General features: G+C 41.2%; 1 protein-coding gene across 1 annotated transcript in view; it reads right to left on the bottom strand.

Annotated features, from left to right (window-relative positions):
• The window catches only part of LOC132095011 (transmembrane protein 198-B-like), a 34,243-nt gene extending 10,905 nt beyond the window's left edge, over positions 1–23,338 (bottom strand). The window contains exon 1 of the mRNA XM_059499725.1: positions 23,035–23,338. The gene's annotated coding sequence lies outside the window, so the exon portion shown is untranslated. The remainder of the gene's footprint in view (positions 1–23,034) is intronic.
• Between the last annotated feature and the right edge of the window lie 1,809 nt (positions 23,339–25,147).

Raw genomic sequence — 25,147 nt, 5'->3', positions numbered from 1 at the left:
TCATGGAACTCTGGTCAATCATTTTTGTTTTATGAAGTGAAAACATGTATGAAACAGAGCCATCGTTAAGGTGTTTTAATGGTAAAGTGTTGCTTCTGTCCAAAACACCAGTCCATCAATATTAATGCTTTCTTCAATAATAAAAAAAAAAGTTCATCAAAATAGACCAACATATTTGTTTAAAACTGTTTTGGACTATGTTGCTTTATCTATATTTCTCTCCTGATTCAGAGGAGACAATTATTGCCTGGAGTAAGCAATAGCACGAATAGGAGCTGGAAGCACTTTAAAGTTCAAAGCATCTTGAGTGATTTTTTTATTATCTGTTTGGACTCTCATTCTGACGGCACCCATTCACTACAGAAGATCCATTGGTGAATATGTGATGTAATGCAAAATTTCTCTAAATCTGTTCCAAAAACAAAAAACTTGTCTACATCTTAAATCACCTGAGGCTGATCATTTTTGGGTGAACTCTTACTTTACTGACCAACTTGGATCACCTGGAAACCAGCAACCATATTCCAAAGCTACCAGCTTAAACTGGAACAGAGAAAGACATGAGGAGAGAGAAAGAGAGATCATTTTATTAAGCCATGTTTGCCTTCACCCATGCATGAGTAAACTTGTAGCAGTAACAGTTCAAACAGGCTCATGTTACAACAAGAAAAATAAATCGATCTGGACCAACACTCCACAACAACTCTCTGCACTCAAGCGAAAAATTCATCAATTGGATGGAGAGACAGAAAGAGATAACATTACATGAAATTTCACCAGTGGAAAACAACCTTCAGGTTTTACTCCATCTCAATGCAAAGAGCGTTATTCAACGCCAGCTGTCTCTAAGGAAAATAAGCCGTCTTCAACCCCTTTTCAACCACTAAAAAATCTTTGTTGTTCTCTTTCCATCTTCTGATGGTATCTTCGGAACGTCCCAGAGCACTTCAGATCATGGGCAACGGGTCCTTGTCTGCCTCAGGTGTAGATGTCAGTCATGATGTAGAACAAAATGCTCTATTGAGCTTGCGACTTCACATGAATATTTTAGAGACCGCTGATAGCCCGCAGAGAAAATGTCAGCAGAATGAAGCTCGACCCATGTATGCACGTGTATATATTATGCACGTGTATATGTATGCACCCTGCGCATTAGAAGGAAAATGGCAGATCAATGTAAAAGGCTGTCCAGCTGAACAAAAACAGACAATGTGATGGGCTTGAGAACAGCCTCTGGAGACTGTCTGGAACTAGAAGCCTTGCTTGAGAGCACAAAGAATGAAAAACACTGTGAAAAGTAGCCCAGTTCTGTGCTACAAGCAGCCCCATGTGTGGGCATCTGGGTTAACTGCTACAGCAGTTACTAGGCACCTGGTGGTCCTGAACATGCATCATGCCCCCTATGTCTGCTATAATGTGGGACACTGGATGTACAATTCACAGATGACAAAATCATGTAAACACCCATCTAGCTGGATAGAAACCAGCATAATTCCTCTATATATGGTGTATTGCATAAAGAGATCTAGAAAGGAGAAAACATGCAGTACTGTCATGAAGACTGACATGGAAGAGAAGAAATTGTTGAATAAAGTCGTAATTTTTTTCTTTGCACATATTCTCGTGGCTTCATTAAATTACGGTTGAACCACAGAAGACTATTTTAATGATGTCCTTACTAACTATCTGGGCCTAAAATGTGTCAGTCACATTGCTGTCTATGAAGGGTCAGAAAGCTCTCGGATTTAATCAAAAATATTTGTGTTCCAAAGATGAGTGAAGGTCTTACAGGCTTAGAACGACATGAAGGTGAGTAATTAATGACAGAAGTGTCATATTTGAGTGAACTATCCCTTTAAGAACAATCCCTATAGTTCACCTACAAATGAAAATTCTGTCATCATTTATTCAACCTTATGTTGTTCCAACCTGTATGACTTTCTTTCTTCTGTAGAACACATGAAGGTATTTTGTGCAATGCCTTGGTGTGTTTTTTGTCCACAAATTTGAAGTAAACAGTCTAAACATTCCACTAGGTCAGGTTAGGTTACTATCATTCTTAAAAATCGCTTTTGTTCTGCCGTCAGTCGAACAAAAATGGCATGAAGGTGAGTAAATGATGACAGAATTTTGATTTGGTGAAATATCTCTCTAAGAAGGGTCTTTACTCCTACACACTTTACTCCTAAATGAAAATTCTGTCATTTATTAACCATTCTGTCTTCCTGAATGTTAATGTGTTTATTTATTCAGTGCAACACATATTTTTAAGAATGGTGTTTTTGTCCATGCAAAAGTCAACGATACCCAAAACTGCAAAAGCTCCCTCTGAAAAACAGATCACTAGAATTGCAAATTCAAAGTTTTCTGAAATAATTATCTTTTTGTATAAACATTCTGCAACAATAAAAATATCTTCGTGTTCAACAGGAGGAGGAAAATCATACGAGTTTGGATCAACATGAGGGTGAGTAAATGATTTTCATTTTAGGGTGAACCTGTACAACCCCAATGGAAAGACCCTATTTTCATGTAAAATGAATTTAATGAATAGCATTTACTTAATGTTGTGGGTCTGCTGACAGATTCAGTAAAATTGATTCTGTCCCACTCTTGAATAACAGCCACTTGTACAAAACAATACACTGTGACAAGATTACAAAACATCTTGTGCTGAAATGTGTGAAAGGTGAAATGGACTGAAATCAAGAATCACATTAAAAATAAACTGCAAGGACAATTTTATCGTAAGCTATATACTAACTGCAACAATATTATGTATTTAGAGATGATTGAATCTATTCTACTTCCTCTTAATTACTTTAACATGACAAGCAGCCAAGTTGCTGAATGGCAAGCAGATGCTGTTAATGTGTTAATGAATTCATCAGTAAGCTCTGTTTTGTAGATTTAATAAATGGTCTTTTTGGATGTTCTGAAAGTTATGTTTTCATGTACACCAAACTTTCACTTCAAAAGATCAAGGAAAATCGAATTATGCTTCATATGAGCCCTTTGAAGTCATTCTAAGGTCAATTCTAATCATATTTTCTGTGTTGGTTTTAGGAGAAAATCTGCAGAATGGTTTTCAGCATGGCAAAATGAGGGCTGAGAGTGCTCTTAATGGTAGCTGATAACATAATAAAATTAGCCAAAATATTTCATAAATCAAGCAGCGAGGAATGTGTAGGACTTAATGAATGAGTGCTGTTTAAAATCACAGAACTCTCTATTTCAATCCCACTATAAGCTGCATGAACAGGTTTGAGAGCTACAGAAGGAAATCCTTCTGCACATACAGTAAATGCTGAATCCTAACACCCCATTCATTAGCTCCCTGCAGAGCACTTGCAGGTGTGGAAGGCAGCATCTGACAGGTAGATGTACTGCTCCTGCTCCCTCGACAACCACTTACTCGTCTGGAACGAGAGCAAGAGAGCAGATTCCATCCAAGGCTTTGGGAAATGGAGATAAAGGAGCATCCTGCTAAACTCTCCATTTCTTATTCCGCTGCAGTCACCATTGTGGAGGTCTCCCTGGCAATGGTTGCCAGGTTAAAGGGACAGACGGTGGTTGTGTAGAGAAATGTGAGCGCCTGAACGGTGGGGTGGGTAAGCCTGCAAGGGAATAAAAGAGAGGAAGGGGTGACGGTGTGTGTCAGTGTGAGATAAAGAGAACGGACACGTATAAGGGTATGTGCGTTTGTGTGTTTGAAAGAGAAAGAAAAGAGTGTGTGTGGTTGGACTGAGTGATTTGGCGGACATGGCGATGGCCCTGCTAAACCTCGTTAATCTTGTTGAGAGCTTCTGCTCTAAATTCCATTAACACTGGACTGCTTTCTCCTTCTGCCGACATAAATGATATTAGCATTGTGATGGGTGTTTGTATGCTATGTGTACATGGTCATGTGCAATTGCAAACCAATGTGTGTGTCTTTCTGTGACGCTAGGTAAGTGAGACAGGAGGCAAAAGCAAGTAAACAGTGTTTATTGTAAATGACGTGCTGATGGAGGGTCGGAGAGTGACGCAGGAATCTGGATGGCAGCACAGACTGGTGAGTAGGTCCGTTGAGTGCGCTGGTACAGATGACGGTGGTGGTAGATCCGATAGAGGTGATGATAATCCGTGTACGAAGGGAACAATCCAGGGCAAACCAAAACAGGAGACAAAGCAGGACAGGAACACGAGAACCAGACATCTAACACGGAGGACCTCAAACAACGATCTGACAAACAAGAGACGAAAGACAGGGCGTTATAAAGGCGGTGGGGATGAGATGCACCTGCCGCTGATCAGGCGATCAGTGGCCACACCCACATGAACCAATCAACATGACATAACCAGACTACAGCTGGAGACGGTGCGTTCACGAACCGTGACAGTACCCCTCCTCCTAAGGACGCCTCCTGGCGTCCCCAGAATCTCTTACCTGTCGATTGTAATCATCGATAAGGGAGTGATCCAGGATGTCCCTGGCAGGTACCCAACTTCTCTCCTCCGGACCGTAACCCTCCCAGTCCACCAAGTACTGAAATCCGCGTCCCCTCCTTCTAGAGTCCAGAATGCGATTTACCAAATAGGTGGTCTCCCCATCTACGAGACGCGGCGGGGGAGGAACCGGGGTAGGCGGATTAATGGGAGAATGAAATACGGGCTTAATTTTGGACACATGAAAGGCGGGATGAATTCTCCTGTACGTAGGAGGGAGTTTAAGGCGGACTGCCACCGGACTAATGATCTTGGTGACAGTAAACGGGCCAATAAATTTGGGAGCCAATTTATTAGATACGGAACGGAGAGGAATATTCTTGGTTGAAAGCCACACCCTTTGACCCACGACGTATACGGGAGGCCTAGACCGGTGGCGATCGGCCTTGGCCTTGGTGCGCGCCCCCGCTTGGAGTAGAGTCTCACGGGCTCTGGTCCAAGTGCGGTGGCACCTCTGGACGAAGGCGTGAGCGGAGGGGACCGCAACTTCGGATTCCATACTGGGAAAAATAGGTGGCTGGTAACCTACACTACACTCAAAAGGAGATAGGCCCGTAGCTGATACTGGTAAGGTATTGTGGGCGTACTCCACCATAGACAATTGTTGGCTCCAGGAGGAAGGATTCTTGGAGACCAAACATCGCAACACCCTTTCCAAATCTTGGTTGGCTCTCTCGGTTTGCCCATTGCTCTGGGGGTGAAACCCTGAGGACAGACTTACAGTCGCTCCCAGTAGTCTACAGAATTCTTGCCAAAATTTAGCCACAAATTGGGGTCCCCTGTCGGAAACCACGTCTATCGGGAGGCCATGTAACCGAAAGACGTGGTCTACGACGGTCAACGCTGTCTCCTTGGCTGAGGGTAATTTGGGCAAGGGAATAAAATGGGCCGCCTTCGAGAACCGGTCCACCACGGTTAAAACCACCGTGTTTCCCTGGGAGGGTGGGAGGGCGGTAATAAAATCTAGAGCGATGTGGGACCAGGGTCTCGAAGGAACCGGCAGCGGTTGGAGTAACCCATCAGGGGGCCGATTGGAAGTCTTACCAGTGGCACAAACCGAGCAAGCCAAAACAAAACTGTGAATGTCGCGAGCCATAAGTGGCCACCAGAATCGTTGCTTGACTAAAAATCTAGTACGGTTAACCCCTGGATGGCAAGCTACATTCGAGCAATGTCCCCACTGGATAACGTTGGACCTTAATCCCTCCGGCACAAATAAACGGTTCGGTGGGCACCCGGGCGGAGGCGTTACCCCTTCTAAGGCCGTTCTGACCTTCGATTCGATCTCCCATGTGAGAGTGGAGACCACTAATGTCTTCGGAAAAATACTCTCGGGAGTGGACGGGCGTTCGGAATGGTCAAAAATACGCGACAAAGAATCGGGTTTGATATTCTTGGAACCCGGGCGGTACGAGATAGTAAAGTCAAAACGTCCGAAAAAAAGTGCCCACCGAGCCTGCCTGGAGTTCAACCTCTTAGCGGTGCTAATGTACTCTAAATTCTTGTGGTCAGTCCATACTATAAAAGGAACCCCCGATCCCTCTAACCAGTGTCGCCATTCCTCTAATGCCATCTTAACTGCCAACAATTCTCGGTTACCAATATCATAATTTCGTTCTGCCGGAGATAAACGATATGAAAAATACGCGCAAGGATGGACCTTGTCGTCTGAGGGAGAACGTTGAGATAACACCGCTCCTACCCCCACCTCTGATGCGTCGACCTCCACCACGAACTGACGCGTAGGGTCCGGGGTAATCAGAATAGGGGCTGAGCTGAAACGGCTCTTCAGTTTGGCGAACACAGCCTCAGCTGTGTCCGACCACCTGAACGCCGTCTTGGCGGAGGTCAAGGCGGTCAGAGGTGCGGCTAGTTGACTGAAGTTGCGAATAAAACGCCGGTAGAAGTTAGCGAACCCCAGAAACCTCTGTAGGGCCTTACGGGAATCTGGGCTTGGCCATTCTACCACAGCCTTAACTTTCTCGGGATCCATGCGTATTCCCTCAGTCGACACGATATACCCCAAAAATGGAATTGACTGTGCATGAAATTCGCATTTCTCCGCCTTGACAAAAAGCCCATTCTCTAGCAACCTCTGAAGCACTCGTTGGACGTGCTGCACATGTTCCTGGAGAGAAGAAGAAAAAATCAATATGTCGTCCAGGTAGACATAAATGAACTGATCGATCATATCTCGCAGCACGTCGTTAACAAGTGCCTGGAAGACCGCTGGGGAGTTGGAGAGCCCAAACGGCATAACCAAGTATTCAAAGTGCCCTCTGGGGGTGTTAAAAGCGGTCTTCCATTCATCCCCCTCCCTGATCCGAACCAAATGATACGCATTGCGTAAGTCCAGTTTTGTGAAAATTGACGCTCCCTGCAACCTCTCGAAGGCCGAAGACATCAACGGCAAAGGATAAGTATTCTTTACCGTGATGTTGTTCAGTCCCCGGTAATCAATACAAGGTCGCAGAGACCCGTCCTTCTTTCCCACAAAAAAGAACCCCGCCCCCGCAGGAGAAGAGGAAGGGCGGATGAATTTAGAAGCTAGAGAATCAGAAATATATTTCTCCATAGCCTCCCTCTCTGGAACCGAAAGTGAATAGAGTTTGCCCTTAGGCGGAGACTTACCTGACAGTAAATCTATGGCACAGTCGTAAGGACGATGCGGAGGAAGAGAAGCAGCCCGAGACTTACTGAACACTTCCTTCAGATGGAGGTACTCAGCGGGCACGTTAGACAAATCCACCGCCTCCTCCTGCAACACAGACACAGACACAGACGGACAGGCAGACACTAGACAAGACTCATGACATCTTTTGGACCAAGACAAAACAGAGTTAGAGAGCCAGTCAATGCTAGGGTTATGGAGGAGGAGCCAAGGGTGTCCGAGGACAATGGGTGCCAGGGGAGAGTCAAGGATGTGAAAGGAGATGGTTTCGGAGTGATTGCCAGACGTGATGAGTGTGATGTCCTCAGTGATGTATGATATGGTAGGAAGTTGCTGGCCAGTGAGGGCGTGCACCGTGATGTGGTGCGGAAGGGGTTTGAGGGGGATGTGGAGCTTGTGAGCTAATGTGCTGTCCATGAAGTTACCTTCTGCCCCGGAATCCAGTAGTGCCTGACAGTGATGTGTCTGTGCTGACCACCGCAGCCATACCGGGAGGAGCGTGGAAGATGATGGTGATGATGATGATGATGAGGTCTTCTCGGCGGAGATCCCACCCGATAGTAGCCTCATACGTACTACCGGGCCTGGCCTTTTACCGGACAGGCGTGGGCTTGGTGTCCGGCTCCCCCGCAGTAAAGGCAAAGGCCCAGGGACCTCCGCCTCTCCTTCTCCTCCCGGGAAAGCCGAGCTCGCCCTACCTGCATGGGCTCGTGATCGTAGACGGGGCTGGCCACGTCCCCGCCGCTGAACCGCACGTCTGCCGGTCCCCTGGATGGGGTGTTGATTAGCCCCCTCCTCTCCATCCGTGCCAGACGTGCGTCGACCCGAAGGGCCAGCTCAATGAGCCCATTGAACGACGGGGGAAGGTCCAGGGCGTAGATCTCCCTCTGGACGCGGTCAGCCAGCCCATGCAGGAACATGTCCCACTGCGCCTCCTCGTTCCAATGGCACTCCGCCGCCAGTGTCCGGAACTCGATGGAGTAGTCCGAGACGGATCTTTCGTGCTGGCGCAGCTCCGCCAGCCTCCTGGCCGCCTCCCGTCCTGCGGCGGCCCGATCAAAGACCCGTCTCATCTCGACGGAGAGGGCCTGGAACGAGGCGCAGCATGGGTCCTGGTTCTCCCACACCGCTGTTCCCCACAGTGCCGCCCTCCCAGAGAGCAGGGTCAGGACGAACGCCACCTTGGCCCTCTCAGTGGCGAACGTCCTAGGCTGGAGGGCAAAATGCATATCACACCGGTTAAGGAACGCTCTACAATAATCGGGTTCACCTGAGTAAGCCTCCGGAATCGGGAGGCGTGGTTCCGGCTGGGAGGGGGCCTCCGATGGTGCTGGTGGAACAGGCGGTGTGAGTGGCGCAGTGGGGGCTCGTAATAGCTGGAACTGTTGGGTGAGCTCGGACACCTGCGTCACTAAAGCCTGGACCGCGCGACCAGTGTCGTTAAGAGTCCGCTCCTGGGAGTCCATCCTCCGAACACTGGCGCTGAGGAAAGCTTCGAGAGATGAAGGTTGGTTACTCGCTGCCTCCATGTTGTAGGTCAGATCGTTCTGTGACGCTAGGTAAGTGAGACAGGAGGCAAAAGCAAGTAAACAGTGTTTATTGTAAATGACGTGCTGATGGAGGGTCGGAGAGTGACGCAGGAATCTGGATGGCAGCACAGACTGGTGAGTAGGTCCGTTGAGTGCGCTGGTACAGATGACGGTGGTGGTAGATCCGATAGAGGTGATGATAATCCGTGTACGAAGGGAACAATCCAGGGCAAACCAAAACAGGAGACAAAGCAGGACAGGAACACGAGAACCAGACATCTAACACGGAGGACCTCAAACAACGATCTGACAAACAAGAGACGAAAGACAGGGCGTTATAAAGGCGGTGGGGATGAGATGCACCTGCCGCTGATCAGGCGATCAGTGGCCACACCCACATGAACCAATCAACATGACATAACCAGACTACAGCTGGAGACGGTGCGTTCACGAACCGTGACACTTTCAGTCTGGGATTCTTCCGTTTTATCCACTGGCTGTCGGCTCTAAACAATGACTAACCCTAGTGCGGCCTCACTGTGTGTTACCATTCTGAGTCAGAGGTGAGAGAGAACGAACCTGGAGACAGCACAGCAGCCAGTCAGCTCTGAAAATATCATGACTATACACACACAAAACACAGAAAGCATAGATTCTTCAATCTATGACATATTGCTTAAAGTTGGCCCGAAAATGAAGATTCTTTCATCATGCTGTTCTACTTCTGAGGGAGCACAAGTAAAGGGGGTTGGCTCTCATGCTTGTCATGACACACAGTGGCCACAATACTACTGTTTAACAGATATAGGCTTTTCTTCCTACTAAAAAAAAACAAAAACAATAAATCCATCACATAAGATATTAATGCTTTCCACTAAAAATAACATTACATAACACAACAAACCATCAACTTAACCATTAAAACCATTTAAAAAAATGTTTTTCTGTAGTGTGTTTTGGAACATATTACATTAGGATTTATTGGTTTTAACAAGCCACCAATAGAAGGCAACCAGTTACCAGAAGAGACCAACAGGGTTCATTACAGTTTAAATTAAAACCAATTCAAGTCCCATTATAACCAGTAAAACCATTAAAAATTTTGTAATTGTGTCTATTGTTTTTTTTTTCGAAATATCCCCAGAATATATCATGAAATAAATCGATTCTCAAGAGTGTAAGGAAATGCATTTTGCGCCTTTATAGATTATGTTAGATGATCTATAATTTGCAATGGGCAAAGTAGCCTAATAGTGTAATTATTAACTGTGCAAAAAAATTTCCCTGTTAATAAACAGAACTGTACGCATCCCACAGAAGAACATTCTAACCGGCGCAACTTCTACAAGTTTATGTCTATGGCGATTCACGCAGGTATGTGTTAGCCGTGTTACGACTCGAACAGGTTACAATAGTCCAAAAATGATCACTTATTATAAATGTAACACTAAAAAGCCGGTTTGGTAGATTAATTTATGATGTACAAACTCATTATATACATTTTGCTAATTTTGAACAGAAAAAGTTACATAGTGTTGCTTTAATGTGAATTTAATAAAAAGATTGTAAGTAACTAATTAGCCTATAACACTTTCATTGTACAAAATGAGAGCAAAGAACGTTTACATTATCAAAAAACATTTTCCCTTCAGTCCAGCGAGTTCAAGCACTGTCAAAAACTCCCATAATAATCTCTAAAGCTGTTTACAGTGTGAAATTAATATCTTTCTTACATTCGTGCATCTTCACTTTGTTGTTTCTGATGAGAGGATTAGCCAAGATAATTCAGTCAGCCAGCGCTAGTAGTGACAAAACAGAGTGTTTCAATGGTGACTCATCTGAACGCCTCTGATTGGTTCTTGCATTCATAAGCTCAGAAGAATCGTGAGTGATTGGTTATAATGCACAGTGCTTTAAAAATGTGTGTGTCTCTGTCTATGGTCTCTGGCTGAGTGGCTCTGTACCAGCCAGCAAATGCAGATTTGAGTTTAGCAGCTATATATATATATACTAGGACTGTCAAAATTGCTCAAAATTGACGTTCGAATATTCCCTCTTAAAAATACACGAATATTCGAACTATTCGAACATCTGGTTGCGCATTTTGTCAATGACGCGCATTATGTCAATAACAGGCAAAAATAATACAAAGAGACATAACTACTTGTATAGATAGTCTATTTAAGTTTAAACATATATGACAACGTATTACCTACACAAAAACAAGGAAATCAACTAATGGCCAAGACTGCAGACCTCAAGCTCTCTCACCCTCACGTTCTCTGCGCATAACGATTTAAATGAACAAACACATTTTTGTGCAAGCAATTTAAGGTCGCGACTGTTGTCCCAAATATAGCATGCTTCATTCAGTGATTGAAACAAATATTATTAATATCAATTGAAGTTTTACAGCATATAGAACTGGCATTGAATGCTCTGAGCGAGCTGTGCTGTGGTAAACATGGAACTTTTCCTTGACATGAAACGATAAATAATTAAACCTCGGATCCATTGCTTGACAGAACTCCCCGAAGCGTGCCCCATCCGCGATACTGATCGGTCTCATGTCCTTACAAATGAACGAAATTATTTTATCCGTTATGGCCTCTTGTCGTGTTGCAGACAAAGTGCTTGTGGCCAGCGATGCAAAGTAACGTTAAGTGTCAAGACGTGACTGTTTAGCTGGAGTTCCACACATTATGCCATGCTCATTTGGGTGCACATTTTTGAGATGTGACCTCATGTTGCTAGTGGTCGAATGGTATGATAACTGTATCTTAAATAACTTGCATACAACTTTACCTCGCGGGTCAACAATTTTACCTCATTTTCTCTGCTTCGGTCGAGTTGGGCTCTGCACTTGCTGGCATCTTCCATGAAGACGCGTCAACTTTCAGCAGTGATGCTGTGCCAGACAGTGCGACTCCTGTGAGGCTGTGACCTGTCCCTGAACCCTGAGGCGCGCAAGCGCGCCCACTCGCAAAGCAGACAACCACGCCTCTACTACCGCGGGCCTTTTTTTCCACATTTTTTTTTATTCGAATATTAATTTTCACCTTCGAAATTCGTTTTTTAAAAACTATTCGAATAAATATTCGAATTTAGAATATTCGTTGACAGCCCTAATATATACCATGCTAAACTCTCAGATAGTTGTCATGACAGAAATATTATTTATCCAATCACCAAAATCATTCTCTCAAATGGCTAGGGTCTACAGAGCATTTGCAGCTTATATGGACTAAATACCCTTGCAAAAGCTCAAATGTGATTGCTTGACATGCAAGAACCAGTGAGGTTTGTACTTCTGTTTACAATTGAAATGTGCTCTGATCAATGCTTATATAAATAAAAGGCTAAATTAAATTGTTGAAGTGCATATCATAAACCATGGTCTTGGATATAACCACTTGATTCACAATTGTTTTGTTTTATGACATCATTCTGAAGAATTAAGGTTCTTGGTGTAATGGACTTTGAATGTAGGTTTGAATGTTTGAATGTAAAATATCTTAATTTGTGTTTTAAAGGTGAACAAAAGTATAATGGATTTAGAATAACATGAGGGTAAGTAATTGATTAAAGAAAGTTCATTTTTGGATGAACAATCCCTTTAAAGGGGTCATCTGATGCCATTTAAAATTGTCCTTCCCCTTTGGAGTGTTACAAGTTCCTGGTGCATGAAGAAGATCTGTAAAGTTGCAAACACTAAAGTCTCAAATCCAAAAAGATATTCTTTATCAAAGTTAAGACTCTACCACACCCCCTTAAAACGGCTAATTTAAACACACTCCTACATCTCCATGTCACTATGTGGAAATATTTGTGTAATGGCACCCAAATGTTCGCAAAGAAAGCAGGCGTGGTTTCAGTAACCGCAGTTAGTGTTGAAGCAGCCATGTCAGGCAGATGCTGTGTGTTTCTAGGCGAAAGTAAAAGCACTATATTTGGCCTTCTGAAAGTAGATGCATTTAGGAATCTTTAAGATTACTTACAATAGAACAACAATGTATTTTATGGATGACCGTTTCGTGAACCTAGGAGAGGAGGTCATTCTGACTTTGCTATGGCGCTTTTGAATCAGCTACTGTAAGTATGTTGTGTTATTGGTTTAAATATTTGCTATTGAATGTTCAAATGCAGAGTTTTGCGCGTCGAGTGTGAGTGAAAGAGAGAGAGAGAGAGAGAGAGAGATACAGGGTCACACAGTGGAGTCAGCTGTCTTAACCGTCCGTGGCTTGTGTACTGCAAACACATACTGTGTCTGTCACGCCACTCTGTTCCCCTTTTGGGCTTGGACTAATGGTAAAACGAAGGACATTATTATTAACGGTCTTTACATTTATTTTGAAAGATGAAGCTCGTGATTATGGAAAGGGGCGTTTCGTTTCGGATGAGTGCTTGCGGTGTTCGACCAATCATAATGCACTGGGTCAGTATAGAGGACCTACATTACAATACAATATATTTTTTGAACATTAAAGCATGTCGACATATTCTGTTAAACCAAATACACAAAATAGTGATCTTTAAAAAAGCATCATATGACCCCTTTAATGTAGCTTTTCTTGGATGTTGTAGCAGATGGTTACTATGAATTCTCAAGAGAACAGTAAAGCTTCATCACTAGAGCTGTAATCGGGCCATAAAAGTTAGGCCCGACAGGACCCGAGCCCGACAGGTTTCGGCCCGAGCCCGACAAGTACATTTTGATTGAAAGCTTTTTAAAAGCCCGAACCCATTTACAGCCCGACATTATTCAAATGTGTGCACACACACAGCTCTTTTGGCTTTTGTCAAGAATGAGTCATTTATACATGTTTTAAAATAATTTATTCATAACTAACGTAGACTAGTCCACTTGGAAGTTGGAATAAAGAAATAAAATAAGTCCTCTGTGACAACATCTCAGCACTCTAAATAGACATAGGCTCATTTAGCTTATAAACATACTAACGCACCAATAAAAACAAGTCTTTTTTAACAAATTAAATAAAGATAAATTTTATTTTAAATTAAGATGGGTATTTGGCAATAACGAAATTAAGAAAGGCTCTGCAGGATTTGCTTCGCCACTAGCAGCTGACATATAATAAAAGAATAATGCCAACATTAGCGTAAATACTCTGTCCACATTATGCATTTAAGACTCAATGAATATTTAGTTATCATTTAAAAACCTTTACTCACAGAGATAAGGCTAAGCCTACATGTTTTTGTGGAGGAAAATAATTGAAACCACTGTAGATGGCTTCAGCACGCTCCTGCGTTCACTGATGGTGCGTCATTATTCACTCATTATTCTCATTATAAACATGGTCAAAACATTTCCACACCTCAGACTTTGCTTTAGTTGCTGGTGCAACCAAAACGTAATCGCCAGAGGCAAGCCTCCGTTACACTTACTCAGCATCCATTTTCGCATCTTTCTCACGCTAATCAAAACACATCACATGACCGCTCGTTTACCTCGCAAACCGGAGCGCAAGCCCGAGCCCGGCCCGAGCCCACGTAAGATGATATAAATTAAACCCGAACCCGACCGAACCCATCGGGCAAAGATCTTCAGCTCTATTCAACACTTTCTAAAATTCACTCTAGTGAAAACAATAATAGCATGTGGGTTTGGAACAACATCAGGGAGTGAATAATTTTCAAATTTAAAACTATATGTGTGTGTCTAATTGATTTGAGTTAGTGATTATGAGTGCAATCAAGGCCGGACTTACCATTGGGCTTGACTGGGCTCAAGCCCATGGGCCCCGCCCAATAGGGGGCCCCGCCCGTTTACGTTACATTTTTTCAATAATATGTCAGTCATTTAATTTTTCGTTTAAAGTTTGTTGATTGGTCTAGCATTGTTACCTGGTCCTGCCCTGCAATGAAAAATGTAATTTAATTAGCTAAATTAAATGTCAGTCATCTTGAGGTTTGCTGATTGTTTATTGGCAGTTACGCAGTGCCTCGTTTACTGGCGTTGAAAAAACATGTCTGCATTAGACAGTGATGTAATGGCGGACAAACGGTATCAGAGTGGCGCGCTTAAAAGAAAATTAAAGAATGAAAGACAGCAACGCAAAAAGGAAGTTATCAGTAAAATGAAAAGGATTACTGGATTTTTTACACCCATGACACCACAGCTTGATGTGCAAGCGGAGAATCCAGAGGACAACAACCCAAACCCGCTGGAAGAAACGGTTGGAGACGATTTGAATTCACGAGCAGGGGAGCCCATCAATGAATCTTCATATCTTCAGTCAGAAACAGCGACCGAACAATGTCCAACTACAGATTCTTTATCCACTGATCCTGCTCGCTGGGGTAAAATTGATGAAAGCGTGCGTGCTTATTGGGCGCGAAAAGGTCCGGAGTCCGTTCAAAATAAGGATGCTAATGTCAAGGCTTCTGAACGCCACTACAAACATCAGAAGAGACTGTTTTCTAAAACTCATTTCAAACGCAAGCATTTGAATGGTGAGTACTTGCCCAGAGAATGGTTGCTCTACTCACCATCCACCGGTTGTGTGTTTTGTTTTGCTTGCCGCCTTTTTGGCGAGGGTGACGGTCAATCCCTTTTTGAGTCTGGCTATAATGACTGGAAACATGCTACCAGACGCATTGCCGAGCACGAGAATAGTGACAGTCATAGAAAGGCTATGTTTAATTACATCAACAGAGCAGCAGCTGACGGAGTTATAGATTCTCAACTTAAAAAGCAGTTCGAGTCGCAATGCAATTATTGGAGTGAAGTTTTGCAAAGAGTGGTTGCAGTTGTAAAATTTCTGTCAGAGCGGGGATTGGCTTTCCGAGGCTCCAGTGAAATATTTGGTCAAGCTGACAATGGGAATTACATGGGAATCCTGGAACTGATCAGTGAATTCGACCCATTCTTGAAATCACACATACAGATTTATGGCAATGCTGGGGTAGGAACCCCCTCATATCTCTCATCAAAAACATGTGACGAATTTATCAAGCTAATGAGCAATAGAGTGCTTGCTGAAATCATTGCTGAAGTGAAAGTGACAAAGTACTTTTCCATTTGCATTGATTCAACTCCCGACATGACGCACATTGATCAGCTTACATTTATTATAAGGTATGTTTCACCCGAGGGCCTCGTAGAAGAGCGATTCTTAAAATTTCTCCCTATATCTAGCCACACAGGGAAGGCACTCTGTGATGCAGTGCTCACAGTTTTACATGAGATGGACATAGATATTAGTAACTGCCGTGGACAGTGCTATGATAATGCCGCAAAGATGGCAGGAGTGTACAACGGGCTGCAAACTCACATTAAAGACATTAATCCACTAGTAGAGTGGGTGCCGTGCGCCGCGCACACGCTTAATCTGGCTGGAGTTAATAGCGTAAACTGCTGCACAGAGACCGCCGATTTTTTTAACTTCATTCAGACTTTGTTCAACTTCTGCTCGAAATCCACAGCTAGATGGAAGGTGGTAACTGCAGGTTTGCAGCCTAATAAAAACCACCGCATTGAGACACTAAAATCTCTCTCTGACACCAGGTGGGCTGCGCATGCACAGGCCACCAAGGCACTGTGCAGAAATTATGCCAATATTCAAGAGTCACTGATGAACATTGCAGAAGACAGCAAACAGAACCCGACAACACAAAATGATGCTTGGTTACTGCTTAAAAAAATGAACAGGCTTGAGACTGCTTTTCTTTGCACTATGTGGAATTATGTTCTCCAACGCTTTCATGGGACAAGTGTTGCACTTCAAGCTGTAGATCTGGACCTGTGCAATGCTGTTGATTTGGTGAGGTCACTGCGGGAATATATTGTTGGTTTGAGAGATGAATTTGATTTGTTTGAAGACCAAGCAAAAGCGATGTCTCCCACCGTTTCAGAAACATACAAACAAGACACACAAAGACAAAGAAAACGCAAGACTCATGTGGGTGAGTCTGCAACACCTGAGGTTCACTTATCAGGAAGAGAACGGTTCTCATCTGGTGTGTTTCTAGTTGTGATGGATAGGCTGCTGGCTGAACTTGATCGCCGTTTTCAGTCCTATAATGACCTCAACAGCACTTTTGGTTTCCTGAACAACATATCTACCCTCTCTGCAGAACATCTTCATAAAAAAGCAGCAGATCTACAGAAGAGATACCACACTGAAATGGAAAATGAATTTTGCGAAGAAATCATCCAGTTCAAAGAATTCATCTGCCATGATGAGCCATCATCTGCTAGGGAACTTCTTTTGTGCATTAAAAAAAGAAAACTACAGACCATCTTCCCAAACGTGGATGTCGCTCTCAGACTTTACCTGACATTACCAGTCACAAATGCAAGTGGGGAGCGCAGTTTCTCCAAACTGAAACTAGTAAAAAATAGACTAAGATCCACAATTGTCCAGCAGAAATTAAATCATCTCACTCTGATGTCAATTGAGAGTGACCTTCTATGTAAGGTGGATTTTACTGATTTGATCAAAGACTTTGCTGCAAAGAAATCCAGAAGATGCCACTTCTAAATAGTACTATGTTAATATCTTTAAAATGAGATAACATACATGAAGTCATAACCTGATTACCTTTCTCTCTCTTTCTCTACCTTGCCTGTTGTTGTTTTAAATGATCAGCCTCTGGATTCTGTTGTTGATGTCTTGCTTTCTTAAGATATGATAGTGTACTATTTTTATTTTATTTTATTGACTGTACATTTCTAATTTGTGTGCATAGTTTAGATTTTTCACTACAACACTTACGTACTGCACACACACACAATTTATCTTGCACTTTGTTCAATGAGTTATTTTACTATATTCTTGCAATTGAAGGCACTTCCTATATTATAATTGCTATCTTATATTAGCCTACCACTAAATTTGAACAAAGTTAGGCATGTTCTATGAAGTTCTATTTATGTATTTTTGCTGGAGTACTAAATTACATCTAATGATCTTTAAAATGCCATGGTAATGAGAAAATGCTTATTTAATTTTGTTATATATTATTCTCTAAGATTGTAATTTATGTGATGTAGTAGACATACTGTAGGTCAAAGTCAGCCTAACACTGTAACACAGCCTAATCTATACAATATGTCAGCACTTACCAAGAACAGTTTTTTTTAAGATTTATACACTCATAGATTTAGCTATTTATATGTAATACAAATGATTTGTTATGATTGCAACCTTACAAGGTATTTGTTTGTTTTCCAATATGTTTTACAGGTAAATAAGTGTTTTATTCTCATTCTGACCAAGACATTTGTGCATTGCAATAAACACATGATCACTTTGAACTTTTTTAATCATTATTTATTTATTAGAAAAACTTTTTCAAGCTTCAATCAGTGGTCATATAAATAAATTATAACTTTTTTTAACATGTAACACTGTATACTGTACTAGTCTTTTTAAAGTAGCTTTGCACTTCAAATAACGATTGGATCGATTATATTGTTACGCCACTAGATGGCGAGAAATGACTTAAAAAAAAAACATTTGTCATTGAATCGTTCATTCAGGAGATTCGTTCAAAACTGCTGATTCATCTATGAAACAAGTGTATTTGATTGAGGAATTGAATCATTCATTCAAACCCAAGTTTTTTTTAAATAAATGATTCAGATTAATTAAACATTTTTATAGGCTTCAGCAATTAACATAAATTATGTTATTTTCTTTAGTTGTTTGTTCAGAATCGTGATCTCTATTTTTATTCTCAGTTTATCCAGAATTGTGTAGCTCTAATACATAGCTTGTGTATTTATCATTTTGTTCTATTTAAAGTAATGTATAGAAGGTAGGGCCCGAAAGTGACTCAAGCCCAGGGGCCCCCACCACCCTAAGTCCTGCCCTGAGTGCAATCATCATTAGCAACATAATCAGCACCTCAGAGCCAATGCAGGTGACTTCAGATTAAAACTGGCCTACTCAACTGCACTACACATCAGTCCCGTACGGCTCGAAATGCTACAGAGCAGAACGCACAGAACGTACATTGCATCAGCATGGGGGCCTGCAGAGCACTCAATGCTCTTGGCACACAGTCGAATTGGGAGGCCCCTGGGTGAACCCCTCCAAACTCATTCCACTTTCACAGACAGGACAAAAGAAAGGGAAAAAAAGAGTCTGAGGTTTGTGGTAAAAGCTAGTGACTTTAAAGAATACACAGCAAGAAAAGTCTAAGAAAAAACAACAACAACAAAAGTGGTGGCATTTCATACTTCTGATTTGATAATTCATCATCATCTGCTGCTCATTATTTTCATTTGTTTCATTAGTGGCCCATTTACCTCTGATTGCTCTTGATTGTGCTGTGGGTGGATCAGTAATCAATGGGCCCCAGTCACAATCAGTCATTAGCATGTAAATCTGAGCAAACAAATGAACTGAGTACATAACGTAATTATGTCCAAGACTTGGCTTCACATTACATGTGTCCCAATGGCATATTCTTATGCACACACACACACACACACAAACCAAACGAGCTTACAAAAGGGCTGGGTGACCTCTGTCTCCGACTTTGTGTCCAAATCAAATGCTTTGGTGATTTTCCCAGGCTGCTCTCGGGGATGATACAGAGCATCTATTGAGCTATTCTTGGCCTGGCTAGAAACAGAGTCTCTGACAGTCCACTGGAGCAGAAGTGGATAGAGTAAAGACAGGCCTGAGGGAAGAGAGGGTGCTATCCGGCATGTACAGGAAGAATAAAATTGGGAAAACAGGAATAAAGAGTAAAGAAAGCAGGAACGGGCAGATAAAAAACTATTTACTGAGAAATTTATGGAGGAAATGCGTTAAGCACATATTATCACGTTATAAAAATAATTTACATTACAAGCTATTCGAAATTTCTTTACTTTTTGGCCATACAAATATCAGCAACTGCACCAAATGGCATATTTTTGCTCAGTTTGAACCTCTGAATAAACTTAGGTGTTTTCCTTCTCGAATGGGAGCCCTTTATTCTCCTCTCCATATCAAACTTTATGAGCCATAAAAGCCTGTTGTATCAATATAATACTTAACAACGATCCAATAATAGAATCAGCTGGCAAAATTAAGTCTCACAGTCCATTTTTCTACTTCAAGAAGCACGATATATGTCACAATAGGGAAGAAAAGACGATCGCAACATCCTTTTCATGTCAACATTAATGATACCACGCGCCAAGAGAAGGAATTAGCCTGTTTTGTCACTATTTCATTCCAGCTTTTAATCACATCTCCTGATTTATCCAGCAACATCTTCGAGATATAAATACCCATTTCACTTCTTTGAACTGATGCCTTGAAGTCCTCTGGTGATTTTCACTGGGGATGAGACTGAGCGATGAAGATCTAAATAGGCTTTTCTCAGATTAAAGTGTCCATCCTCAGCCAAGTCCAACATGACGACTACAAATCAACACCGGAGTCTAAAAGCAAACATTAGCTTAAGCGTCATCTGTTGCTTAAACCATCTTCTGACCCATTAAGAAGCTTTAAATTTGGCTCAAACCGATAAATGAAGTTTTCAGATATCCATCCATCATAAATGCAGCTGATGATAAAATGACTCCGGATATAGCTCATACAAAAATTATTTCTTTTTCCACTTGAGAGAACATTGTGAAGCCAAACAAAGAAAGACAAAGAAAGAACACAGGGTGGTGTGCTAATTTAAACCATAAATCTCAATGGCATGACAGGGGATCAGTAGATAGATGTACAATATTCACTGGGGAATATTTTAGATGGCTCTTATATCATTGCATGACTCACCAAACATCTGCTCTAATGTATCATATTATGGAGTACAAGCTTCGATAGAGACATTCAAAGTCTTTTAAAAGCCAAGGACGAACAAAAGATGAGTGATGTGCCTATGAGACAATAACCTGCCAGTATTCTTACCCACGCACAAAGATGTGTTGCTTGCAGAAAACTGATTGGAGACAAATGCGAAATAGGGAAATAAAGCAAATTCAACAATAGATCGGTGCAAGAACAGATCGAACAAGAGACAGCAGATGTAGTGTAAAATTGTCACAAAAAGGATTACGGTTAACCGGAATAAAATCCGATCCTCTTGTGAATAGTATAGAAAGATTCAAGTCTCTGCATTAAAAAGTTACTTCAACGGATTTCTGAAAATAATTTTTCAGCAAATGTAGTAGCCTATGAATTAATCAGAATTTCTCTGTCTTTAAAGAAATATATATATTTTATTCAATAATAAATGCATAGTAGAGAGACTGATTAAGACTGCTTTAGAAAATTATTTTAACACTTATGGTCTCATTGTTTAACATGGCATGCTTCAGAAAGTGTTTTAAGAGCAGCAGTGAAATGGATTTATCATTGACTTTCTCCTGTTCTCCCACTCACCTCTCTATGTGTCTCTTTCCGTTCTCCCCGTTCTGGCCTATCATCATGCATTCTTCTCTCTGCAATATCCAAATCCATTCATTCTTTGCATCACATAATCTCATTCTTTCTCACTATCTCTCTTTCGAGCTTCATCTTCCACTCTCCCGCAAATCAAGGACAGAAATGTTTGGTGTGCTGCAGCCTCACTCAATTAGACATGGATCTCTGAGGGGCACTGCTGCTTCCTTCATCCAACTGTTATTACATAATAGTCATCATCACTATGGAAAACAGCACTTGGCTTTCATAAAACTTCACACTTTTCACATTGTTTCCTCCCCACCCATTATTTTAACATCCTTTCGTGTGTTGGGGCAATGTTGCACAGACGAGGACATTTCTTGCTGTGACAACTTTTTTTGTGAGCAATGTTTTCCTTATTTAATCATGCTTTCTTGTTTGTGGAAACAAAGTTTTTTTTATTTTTTTATAAATGTTTCATAATGGACAGGTGGTTGGACAATAACCAGCCTTCTAATACACCTATCATCTATGGCACATTGCAAATAATCAATAATCAATACAAGCTTTTAAAAAATCTCGGATTTTTATTTTTCATCAGTAATAGCTCTGTTCCTCATCAAAAAATAGATCATGTTTATATTATATTCAATTGATAATGCAAAGTTCCACTCTGCTCAAACAGGAAATCTGCCACTAAATAAATAAATAATCTAATAAAGATCCAGAATGTTATATATTTCCATCCAAGAGTCTGAAACATTAAGAAGGTAAATCGAATGTTTTCAGTTAATTGTATTTAAGTCTTTTAAACATGCCCTTTGAATTTGTATTTCACGAGATTGCCTGCCCATTCAGTCCTGATGCCTGATGGTAAACAAACTTAGCTTGTTGTCCTCAATGGAGGCTCTAACCCGAGTTCAACCCTCCATCACGGTACTACCTAGAGGGGGAAAAACAGAAATAGAGGAGGAGACGGGGAGGTGGAGGGATGCTGGAAGAATTGACTATGAGATGATGCAATGAGAGCTGCTTATATAGGCTCATAATGATGATTGACACGACTGAATGATTAGGCTTCTCCCGAACCTACATTTGGAACTTCATTTAACTTGCATTAATGTGAATTCAGACCTTTTTTCTCATGATTTAAATTATTGAAATAATCAAACTAATCAGTCAAATCTTCAAATGAACACTTCAGGGGATTCTTTAGGCCATTTTGACACCCTTAAATAATTATACCATACAGACAGACACAAAAAAAACGATAAAAGGAAACAAACGAATATTAACGTTTCATATAGTGTAATGTTTGTGACTCGTTCATCCAGAAATATTTGATTGGTAAAGTGTGGGTACAGGATTACCACAGTGACGACATAAAACAATAAGCGAGTTCTGTCGTGAGGAGCACGTGACTCTTCCACAAAACAATCGAGCACGAGAAAAATCCCGCTTGTTTTCAAGGCGGATACCTTCATTATAAGTGTTGGTGAAAAAACGTTTCTACACAATCAAGCACTATAGTAGCGCATATTGTGATAGCAGCTTGTTGCTGCTCCCAGGACACAGTACTCAGCTGTTATGCACACTACTGGACAAAAACAAACACATACGGCATACAGCGCGAGAAACAAAAGGACACAAACACAATGGGCTGGACAATGAGTCCGCTGCCAAAAACTGATATCACATATAGATCACATATATAAATGGCGAAGAAATCTTCGAGACAATACTCCTAAAATATGTTTTGTGTTGTGATACTAAATCGTAATTCAGCCCACCGCAAACGATTTGTGGACAAAGGACTGAACAAACCCTCCAACATAACGTTAACCTCCCAATGTTTACTATCAGTAAAACATCTTGAATTATTTTTCACAATATATTAAGGTTTGCAAACTTCTTTGGTCGCAAAAACAGCGCAAAGAAATCTAAACAACTAAGGATTGATATGGTGAGAAAACACACAACTTACCGCTGTGACAGCTCGTGATCAGTGGTTTAATGCTTACACAAAGCGCTATTAAGTAATTTTTAGCATCCTTCGTGGGGAAGGCTTTTTTCCATTCCGAAGCATTCAGAATCCGCTCTGTTATCTAATAAGACAACTGTCACGATGTTATGCCTGGAGTATATGGAGTGTTTCATATAATTTGTTCGAAGAAGTCCAGATGCTTTCAAACTGGTTCGGTATCATCACATGCATGCATTTTTTGGTATCCCTCCGGTTTCCTTCCTTTCTATTGTATATCTGATGGCACTCAGTGTTTTCATTTTGATTCACATGCACCGTGTCTTTGGAGTATACCATTCATTTAAGAGTGGAGGGGTTTGTACATAATGGGGGCCTCAGTGAATGAAGCTTAAACATTGTGCACCTCATTCAGTATTAGTATTATCAAATGGTCCACACATAAGCGTATTCTTCAGATTATGTCTGTGTAAAATGTTAGTGTAAACAATGTAACTGTAAGTGGGCAAAGTAAATGCATTCCCAAAACTTTTAACATAACAGAGTCATTCTATTTAGAGGTACATTTAATGTTAGCTAAAAAGACAGAAAATCGGTATTCTTTTTGATAAATAAATTAGGTGGTTGAATAATATATCCCCTTAATGTGCTAAATTAATTGTTTGGCAAGCTTATTAGCTCTAATGACTTTTTATTTTAATGAAAATTAACATTTGATTCATTATTTTGTCAACTGTGTTACAGACAAATATTGTGTAAAAAATCCCACATGTGGAAATACACATTTGTTTGAAGGTTTTGAGTGTATTCACTAGAGTTGTTGAGGTTATCTGTCTAACTGATTTGAAAATATGAAATTTGGGGCTTCATAAGGGGTTACTGTGGGATGCTATTCTTACCAAAGTCATCCATCTCCAGAGATATCCCCATCTTTTTTTCTTACAGATTAGTTTACTTAGTGACACTTCAAGTTGTAAGGACTTAAAAAATAACATCATAACACTTTATCAGTCATGACTAAGCAGAAATAGATATATGCCAAATCTATAATATTATATAGATTTTTGTCAATCATGAGGAATTCTGAATGCTTTTTTAACCCTTGACGAATGTGAATATAATGTTTATATAATATTATGGATACGGATTTCATAGAAAGTGTGGCCGTTAAGTTTATGCATTGTTTTCCTTGGTTTTAGGCAATTCCTATGTAATTTCTGTGTAATGACAATAGTTGGTAAGTATTTATTTTTATCAACAACACTCAGTGGGAGCATAAATTGACACTGAATTGCCAGCATTGTCAACCGTTGCCAACTGTGTTACAGCTGATGGGCAGTGGCGGACTGGGACAGTAAATCATGCTGGGAATTTGACTCCACCCCAGGCCACCTCTGTTGCTGCAGTCACCACCACCCAATTCATGTGTCCACCAGACTGCTAAACTCTTTGGCTCTTTCAGTTGTTTGAATTGGGTTATACTTAAAAAAATAAGCAAAATCCTTAGACTGTGGACGGGCAAAATAATCAAATGAAGTATCAAGAAGTATAAAGGCATCCACTGTCTCTATCATCTTTCCCTTAACCCCCCTCTCTCTCACTCTGCACATTGAGTTTCTCTGCAATATGAAATAAGCACTTTCAATAATCTATATTAATTATGCAGCCATCAGTTGTATGTCCCAATGATCACAGTCCTACTACTGATGACCTTATAAATCATAAAAGCACACATTTTTTAAGAGTATAGCCAGCATGTTTAGTTTTGCTTATAGCTTAAACTTTAGCTGAAGGTTCCTGCTCTGACTCAAAAGCTGAACTGTCCACCCCCTCTTGTTCAACATCAGGAGTACTAGCAGCACTAGTACTGTTGCTTCCTTCGTCACCTTCAAAATAAATAAGCATTGTACACTAGGCTACATATTGTAGGCTAGAAATGGAAAATCTATTTCTGGTCAATTTTGGCACTAAAAAAATACTGTATCCCCATATGTAAAACAGTGTGCTAGTTTGTCATTAAGATGCTCTTTTAAAACATCTATCATTATATACATTTGTAATATATATATATAAATATAGATTTTATCTATTGTAAGTCGCTTTGAATGAAAGCGTC

The sequence above is a fragment of the Carassius carassius genome, chromosome 19 (genome assembly GCF_963082965.1).
Source record: "Carassius carassius chromosome 19, fCarCar2.1, whole genome shotgun sequence".
In the NCBI taxonomy this organism is placed as follows: Eukaryota; Metazoa; Chordata; class Actinopteri; order Cypriniformes; family Cyprinidae; genus Carassius; species Carassius carassius.
Note: the sequence above shows the minus strand (reverse complement) of the source record. Positions and strands in the feature narration are given on the sequence as shown.